Genomic DNA, 9,420 nt, shown 5'->3' with positions numbered 1-9,420 from the left:
AAGGCAGTCCCTGAGTGTCTGTTCTCTGGGGTGGTCTCCCCAAGTCAGCAAGCTCCAGACAGAGAAGGTAAGGGCAACTGGGTCTCAGAATTCAGGTCAATCCCCCCCCCCCCCCGCCCCCAAGCACTTTGAGCTAGCTTTTACTCCATAATTAAGAAGCTTTGGCCAGGTACAGCGGCTCATACCTGTAATCCTAGCACTTTGGAAGGCCAGGAGATTAAGACCAGCCTGGGAAAGATGGTAAGACCCCATAAAATTAAGAAAAAATTAACCAGTGCAGGTGTGTGTGTCGGTAGTCTCAGCTACATGGGAAGGCAAGGCAGGAGGATCCCTTGAGCCCAGGATTTTGCAGTGAACTGTGATTGTGCCACTGCACAATAGGCTGGGCAACAGAGTAGGACCCTGCTGTCTCAAAAAAGAAGGAAGAGGAGAGGAGGAAGGGAATGGGGAGGAGAGAGAAGGAGAAGGAGGAGAAGCAGCTTTGCCATTAGTTCCAGCTGATTTTCCAACCTAGCCCCTATGTAAAAGCATAGCCAAATTGGTTTCCACACAATCAGAGAAGCATGCCTGCTGTGCCTATTAAGACTATTAACTGTATGTTAGCCTGGGAGACCATGCTTACAGACCCTGCATGGTACCTTCTTATACTACCTCTGCACCCCACACGGCCCTGGGCTGGCTCACATTCTTGACTGAAGTTGCCCAGCTAATTCACAAAGTTGTAGATTCCAGTCATCTGGTCAAAATATAGGCTTCTACCGTTTGTTTTTTCCTGTAAATTGCGGTTTTATTTTTTTTTTTAATTTCAGGTTAATGTGAGGGTACAAACAACCAGGTCACAATATTTGATTTTATTAAGTAGAGTACCTCTTGTGGTTATGTCCCACACTCAAAAGGTGTACCAAACACCACCACACTGTGCCCATTCAGTGAGAGAACCCCAACCTCTGGCCCCTCTCCTCCTCCCTCATTACCCCTCTTCCCAACTTGAAATGAGTTTTTCTCCTGTGTGGGCATGCATCGGATTGTCTACTGGCTTCACATTGTATTGAGTGCATTGGATAACTGCTTTTCCATTCTTGTGATACTTTACTAAGAAGAATGTGTTTCAACTCCATCCAGGATAATACAAAACATGCGAAGTCACCATGTTTTTTACGGCTGTATAGTATTCCATGGTATACATATACCACAATTTGTTAATCCATTCCTGAGTTGATGGGCATTTAGGTTGTTTCCACATCTCAGTGATTTTAAGTTGAGCTGTAATAAACTAGTGAAAATGTCCTTATGATAAAATAATTTTTTTTCTTTTGGGTAGATACCTAGCCATGGGCTTCTACCATTTGTGTGTTGCTCTTTGGCACTTAATAAATGCTGCAATCCTGGTAAGTCGCTGTTCACCTGCCCCAGTCTGGTGAGAGATGACAAGACTAAAGCATCCTTCTCTGGTCTGATGCAGTGAAAAGAGCTTTCACCACCCCTGCTCTACCCTGTTTCCCCGAAAATAAGACATTCTCCGAAAATAAGACCTACTTACAGGAAAGATAAGATGTCCCCTGAAAATAAGACCTAGCGCATCTTTGAGAGCACACCTTAAAATAAGACACTGTCTTATTTTCGGGAAAACAGGGTATTTTTCACCTTTTCTAAGTAGTATGTTCTCAGGACTGTAAGACAATGCTTAAAAAGCTATCAAAATGCAAAGGTAAGATTTGAATTCCATGGAGGCAGAAATTGAAGGGTGACTTGGTCTTATCATTTTCTCACACTAATAATGAAGACTCCATTTGTGTAGCCACTGCTGGCCCTGTCACATTCTGTGTGTGTGTGTCTATGTGTGTTTGTGGGGAGATCATGTAGGAAGAAAGATGTGCAGAGGTACACACTGGGCTACTAACATTTTTTATTACTTCAGGGGGATGGGAAGAAAGAGGATCGGGAGAGACAGGGATTGTTGATTGTTAAGTGTTTCTCATTATCTGTCTGGTTACAATGAATGTATGGGTTTGGGCTGGGGTAACTTTTGGGGGTAACAGAGTCTCATGGCTTCATCATAGCTCACAGCAGCACTTCAAACTCATGTGTTCAAATGATCCTCCTGCCTTAGCCTCCTGAGTAGCTGGAACTAAAGGTGTTTTTCACATGTCCAGCTAATTTTTCTTTTTTTAGTAAAGATGAGGTCTCACTCTTGTTCAGGCTGGTCTCCAATTCATGAGCTCAAGCAATCCTCCTGCCTTGGCCTCCCAGAGTGCTAGAATTTGAGAATTACATCTCAAGTCACTGAGATGTGGAAACAACCTAAATTACAGCACCCTGGTCCTGACCATTGTATGTTACTCTTGTAATTTAAAAAATAGTAACAAAATTAATTCGAAAAAGAAAGGAAAAATTTTCTAGTATTATAAGACAGGCGTGCTGCTGTGGCATGGAGATGGTGTTCAGTGGTGGGAGACCGGAGCATGGCAGACCTCCAGAGCTGCTTTACCACAAGAAGGAAGCCCAGAAATACGTTCGCAGATCATGGATGATTGATGTCCAGACCAAGATGGCTGGGAGAGCACTGGAACTCCTTTGTCTGCCTGAGGGTCGGCCCTGTTAGCTATTGGATATTGGCCATGGTTCTGGGCTGAGTGGAGATTCTCTCTCAGATCAGGGGCACTAACTGGGTGGGCATCAACATCAGTCCTGCCATGCTGGATACAGCCTTGGACCAAGACACAGAGGGAGACTTGCTTCTAGGGGCATGGGCCGGAGTGTCCCCTTCGAACCAGGTACCTTTGATGGCTGTATCAGCATTTCTGCTGTGCAGTGGCTCTGTAATGCTAACAAGAAATCTGACAACCCTGCCAAGCACCTGAACTCCTTTTTTTCTCTGTATTTCTGTTCTTTATTTTTTTTGCACTAAAAAGGATTTATTGCTTTTAAAACAAAATACGACAAACTCAGAGAACTTATTTTAGTGAAGAAAATACTTGTAGAAATTTGAAACTTTCCTAAAATACTACTTTGTCAGCTGATTAAGGAAACATCTCAATACAGAGAACTTTCCAGAAGCAAGTACCAGGCCTAGACAGCACAGCAAACTGTGGTGGCCCCAGAGCTGTACCCGTGTATTGAGTGTCAGGTCTGACTTCATTGCCCTGCCACCTGCGCCGCTCCTTCTTCTCCAGCACCCACTGTCGGCTCTTCCTCACTAACCCCCGCCTCACCATCCTGTATGGGACCCTCTCATTAGTGAACAAGGACTCCTTGGTGATCTCTTCATCCTGATTTTGATTCAGCCCCTTTAGCAGAAAGATCGAAGGCCCAGAAAATAAGCAGAGGAAGAACTTATTTGCTTTGGCACTATTTGGGTAGTCCACCACACCACCACCAGTGAAGCCCGCCTTCGTAGCCTGGGTTGTGATCAACTCCACCTGTTGCAGGACAGCTTGGGCTCCATGGACAAGAATGAGAGGGAAGAAATGGTTTGTAAAGCATAACTAAAGGTATGCATTTGCTTTTGTGTGCCAGAAGATGTACCAGGTGAGTAAATATGCCAACCTAAATCACAGACCGTAGAGATAAGACACATCTCCTCTGCTTCCAGACTAGACCAGGTCCTGAAGGATGCTGATATTTCAAATCACCCAAACATGGCCTGGTCTTGCCCAGATGTGAATGAAGAGAGAGTTAGCTTTGATTAATATCTTTGAGGCAAATTGTCTATACTACCCTTAAAGACACTGCCTCATACATTTCTCAGACCTGTAGTGCTGACTGGGTTAGTCATTATGCATTCTTCATGCAGGTGTTTGTGCATCTGTGTGTGTGTGTGATTGCAGGAGAAACGTTGTGCTTAATACACGTATTGAAATTAGAATTCAGTGAGCAATAATTTTGCTCTAATTCTGCCTTCTTAAGATATCTTATTGGTAGAGATTATATTTGCCTCTTAGAAAAAATTCCCTTAAAGATATCCCCATGGAAGTGAAGGAAGGGATTATTCTTTTTGTTTGTTTTTTGATTTTATTTTTTATTGCTGCTTTTGTTGTTGTTGTTTGAGACAGAGTCTCACTTTGTTGCCCTAGGTAGAGTGCCATGGCATCATAACTCACAGACCCTCAAACTCTTGGGCTCGAGCTATTCTCTTGCCTCAGCCTCCTGAATAGCTGGGACTTCTGAGTAGCTGGGACTACAGGTGCCCACCATGCCTGGCTAATTTTTTACTCTCCCTCAGGCTGGTCTTGAACCTGTGAGCTTAAGCAATCCACCCGGCTCAGCCTCCCAAGTGCTAGGATTATAGGCATGAGCCACCTGGCCTGGCAGGATTATTCAAGATGATCAACCTTCAACAAAAATTGGCCCCACTTTTCTCACATATAATTAGTACCCCTATCAAAATAGTCTTCAGACACTACAGAATATCAAAATCCAGTCCAGACCCAGGCCCAAACCCAAATTTCTAAGGACAGGGAAGATTCTGAGGGTTTTGGTATCACATGGAGGAAGAAGGCAAATGGGGACAATAAAGCCATGAGTGCCAGAAGCCCACAGCACTGCCCATAGAGGTGCTCAGTGAGTGGTGATAAAGTGTGGGGACACAGTCCCTGACACCGAGGAACTAGCTTTACCTAGCAGGCCCTGATATTTAAGATTTGGAAAGATTTCCTATTAGGAACATTTGTCTTGCCCAGGAATTAACTTTGGTACTTGAATCAGATCCTGGCCTCTGGTAGACCTCAATAGCTAAACTCACCTCATGTTCTGACCCTGCCCTAGATCCTAGAACAACTTCTTAACAGCCATGCCTAATGTTTGGCTGTGGCTTCTGCCTGGATCATCCACTGCTGGTCATGCCACTGCACCTGACCTTCCCCTGCCCAACCATTTCACCTGGTCCTGCCTAAACCCTGGTCCTCCCTGACTTATCTCCCAGCTTACATCCTCTGCCTACCTGCCCCCCCCCCATTTGCTTTTTTAAGACAGTTAGACTTTGATAAGGGAAATCAAATAAAAAAATACATAATTAAGGACAAACACATAAATCAAATACTGATGGACAGTAAGGGAGTGAGTGAGTTGCTCTTTATTCTTCATGCCAGCTTCTCCACAGGCTTGTCCTACCCAAGTGACTTTCAATTCTCTTTCTATTTTTAGAAATCCTAGTAGACTAGGTTGTTCAAGGTTGTTCCTTGATTGCTTTGTATATACCAGTTGGGTCTTCCCCAAAACATTCTGTTCCTTGAGGCAGAGATGATGTCCTATTTCTTTTGTTCTCCTACAGCACCTAACAGACAATTGCAAAGACATTTCTTAATAAATATTTATTGATTGGTCAGTTTGATTAATTTAAGATTCAGTTATCTTTTTCTTTTATTGTTGGGGATTCATTGAGGGTACAATAAGCCAGGTTACACTGATTGCAATTGTTAGGTAAAGTCCCTCTTGCAATCATGTCTTGCCCCCATAAAGTGTTACACACACCAAGGCCCCACCCCCCTCTCTCTGTCCCTCTTTCTGCTTCCTCCCCCATAACCTTAATTGTCATTAATTGTCCTCATATCAAAATTGAGTACATAGGATTCATGCTTCTCCATTCTTGTGATGCTTTACTAAGGATAATGTCTTCCACTTCCATCCAGGTTAATATGAAGGATGTAAAGTCTCCATTTTTTTTTTAATGGCTGAATAGTATTCCATGGTATACATATACCACAGCTTGTTAATCCATTCCTGGGTTGGTGGGCATTTAGGCTGTTTCCACATTTTGGCGATTGTAAATTGAGCTGCAATAAACAGTCTAGTACAAGTGTCCTTATGATAAAAGGATTTTTTTCCTTCTGGGTACATGCCCAGTAATGGGATTGCAGGATCAAATGGGAGGTCTAGCTTGAGTGCTTTGAGGTTTCTCCATACTTCCTTCCAGAAAGGTTGTACTAGTTTGCAGTCCCACCAACAGTGTAAAAGTGTTCCCTTCTCTCCACATCCACGCCAGCATCTGCAGTTTTGAGATTTTGTGATGTGGGCCATTCTCACTGGGGTTAGATGATATCTCAGGGTTGTTTTGATTTTCATTTCTCTAATATATAGAGATGATAAACATTTTTTCATGTGTTTGTTAGCCATTCGTCTTTCATCTTTAGAGAAAATTCTATTCATGTCTCTTGCCCATTGATCTATGGGATTCTTGGCTTTTTTCATGTGGATTAATTTGAGTTCTCTATAGATCCTAGTTATCAAGCTTTTGTCTGATTGAAAATATGCAAATATCCTTTCCCATTGTGTAGGTTGTCTCTTTGCTTTGGTTATTGTCTCCTTAGCTGTACAGAAGCTTTTCAGTTTCATGAAGTCCCATTTGTTTATTTTTGTTGTTGTTGCAATTGCCATGGCAGTCTTCTTCATGAAGTCTTTCCCCAGGCCAATATCTTCCAGTGTTTTTCCTATGCTTTCTTGGAGGATTTTTATTGTTTCATGCCTTAAATTTAAGTCCTTTATCCATCTTGAATCGATTTTTGTGAGTGGGGAAAGGTGTGGGTCCAGTTTCAGTCTTTTACATGTAGACATCCAGTTCTCCCAATACCATTTATTGAATAGGGAGTCTTTCCTCCAAGGTATGTTCTTGTTTGGTTTATCGAAGATTAGGTGGTTGTAAGATGTTAGTTTCATTTCTTGGTTTTCAATTCGATTCCAAGTGTCTATGTCTCTGTTTTTGTGCCAGTACCATGCTGTCTTGACCACTATGGCTTTGTAGTACAGACTAAAATCTGGTATGCTGATGCCCCCAGCTTTATTTTTATTACTAAGAACTGCCTTAGCTATACGGGGTTTTTTCCAGTTCCATACAAAACGCAGAATCATTTTTTCCAAATCTTGAAAGTACAATGTTGGTATTTTGACAAGAATGGCATTGAATAGGTAGATTGTTTTGGGAAGTATAGACATTTTAACAATGTTGATTCTTCCCATCCATCAGCATGGTATGTTCTTCCATTTGTTAATATCCTCTGCTATTTCCTTTCTGAGGATTTCATAGTTTTCTTTATAGAGGTCCTTCACCTCCTTCGTTAGGTATATTCCTAGGTATTTCATTTTCTTTGAAACTATGGTGAAGGGAGTTGTGTCCTTAATTAGCTTCTCATCTTGACTGTTATTGGTGTATACAAAGTCTACTCACTTGTGGACATTGATTTTATATCCTGAAACATTACTGTATTTTTTGATGACTTCTAGGAGTCTTGTGGTTGAGTCTTTGGGGTTCTCTAAGTATAAGATCATGTCATCAGCAAAGAGGGAGAGTTTGACCTCCTTTGCTCCCATTTGGATTCCCTTGATTTCCTTGTCTTGCCTAATTGTATTGGCTAGAACTTCCAGCACTATGTTGAATAGTAAAGGTGACAGAGAACAACCTTGTCTGGTTCCAGTTCTAAGAGGAAAAGCTTTCAGTTTTACTCCATTCAGTAAAATATTGGCTGTGGGTTTGTCATAGATAGCTTCAATCAGTTTTAGAAATGTGCCACCTATGCCTATACTCTTCAGTGTTCTAATTAGAAAAGGATGCTGGATTTTATCAAATGCTTTTTCTGCATCTATTGAGAGGATCATGTGATCTTTATTTTTGCCTCTGTTAATGTGATGGATAACGTTTATGGACTTGCGTATGTTAAACCAGCCTTGCATCCCTGGGATGAAGCCTACTTGATCATGATGAATGACTTTTTTGATGATAAGCTGTAATCTATTGGCTAGGATTTTGTTGAGAATTTTTGCATCTATATTCATGAGTGAGATTGGTCTGAAATTCTCCTTTTTGGTTGGGTCTTTTCCTGGTTTTGGTATCAGGGTGATGTTTGCTTCATAGTATGTGTTGGGGAAGATTCCTTCTTCCTCAATTTTTTGGAATAATTTCTGCAGTACAGGAATAAGCTCTTCCTTGAAGGTTTGATAGAATTCTGAAGTGAAGCCATCTGGACCAGGGCATTTTTTGGTTGGAAGATTTTTTATTGTTTCTTTGATCTCAGTGCTTGAAATTGGTCTGTTCAGGAGCTCTATTTCTTCCTGGCTGAGTCTAGGGAGAGGGTGTGATTCCAAATATTGATCCATTTCCTTCACATTGTCAAATTTCTGGGCATAGAGTTTCTGGTAGTATTCAGGGATGATCTCTTGTATCTCTGTGGGATCAGTTGTTATTTCCCCTTTATCATTTCTGATTGAGGTTACTAGAGATTTTACTTTTCTATTCCTCGTTAGTCTGGCCAATGGTTTATCTATTTTATTTATTTTTTCAAAAAACCAACTTCTTGTTTCATTAATTTTCTGAATGATTCTTTTGTTTTCTTTTGGTTGCAATTTGGCTGGGGCCGGGTTTGAACCCGCCACCCTCGGTATATGGGGCCGGCGCCTTACCGACTGAGCCACAGGCGCCGCCCGATTCTTTTGTTTTCAATTTCATTGATCTCTGATTTGATTTTGGATATTTCTTTTCTTCTACTGAGTTTAGGCTTAGATTGTTCTTCTTTTTCCAATTCCATAAGATCTCTTGTGAGATTGTTGATGTGCTCTCTTTCTGTTTTTCGAATGTAGGCATCTAAAGCGATGAATTTTCCTCTCAAAACTGCTTTTGCAGTATCCCACAGGTTTTGGTAGCTTGTGTCTTCATTGTTGTTATGCTCAAGGAAGTTAATGATTTCCTGTTTTATTTCTTCCTGCACCCATCTGTTATTCAACAGAAGATTGTTTAATTTCCATGCCTTTGGGTGGGGTCGAGCATTTTTGTTAGAGTTGAGTTCCACCTTTAGTGCCCTATGGTCTGAGAAGATACAAGGTAAAATTTCAATTCTTTTGATTCTGTTGAGATTTGTTTTGTGTCCCAGGATATGATCAATTTTGGAGAATGTTCCATGGGGTGATGAGAGGAATGTATATTCTTTATCTTTGGGATGGAGTGTTCTATGTGCATCTATCAAGCACAGTTGTTCTAGGGTCTCATTTAAATCTCTTATATCTTTGTTTAATTTCTGTTTAGAGGATCTGTCCAGCTCTGTAAGAGGAGTGTTAAAGTCCTCTGTTATTATGGTATTATCAGATATCATATTGCTCAGACTGAGGAAGGTCTGTTTCAAGAATCTAGGAGCATTTAAATTGGGTGCATAAATATTTAGAATTGAAACGTCTTCTTGTCGTATTTTTCCCTTGACCAATATAAAGTGACCATCTTTGTCTTTTTTGACTTTAGTTGCTTTAAATCCACATGTATCTGAAAATAAGATTGCGACTCCTCTTTTCTTCTGAATGCCATTTGCCTGAAAAATTGTCTTCCAACCCTTGACTCGGAGCTTTAATTTGTCTTTTGAAGCCAGGTGTGTTTCTTGCAGACAGCAAATGGATGGCTTGTGTTTTTTAATCCAGTCAGCCAATCTATGTCTCTTCAGTGGGGAA

Source organism: Nycticebus coucang, chromosome 4, assembly GCF_027406575.1.
Source record: "Nycticebus coucang isolate mNycCou1 chromosome 4, mNycCou1.pri, whole genome shotgun sequence".
Classification (NCBI taxonomy): Eukaryota; Metazoa; Chordata; class Mammalia; order Primates; family Lorisidae; genus Nycticebus; species Nycticebus coucang.
This window is presented reverse-complemented; position numbering follows the sequence as displayed.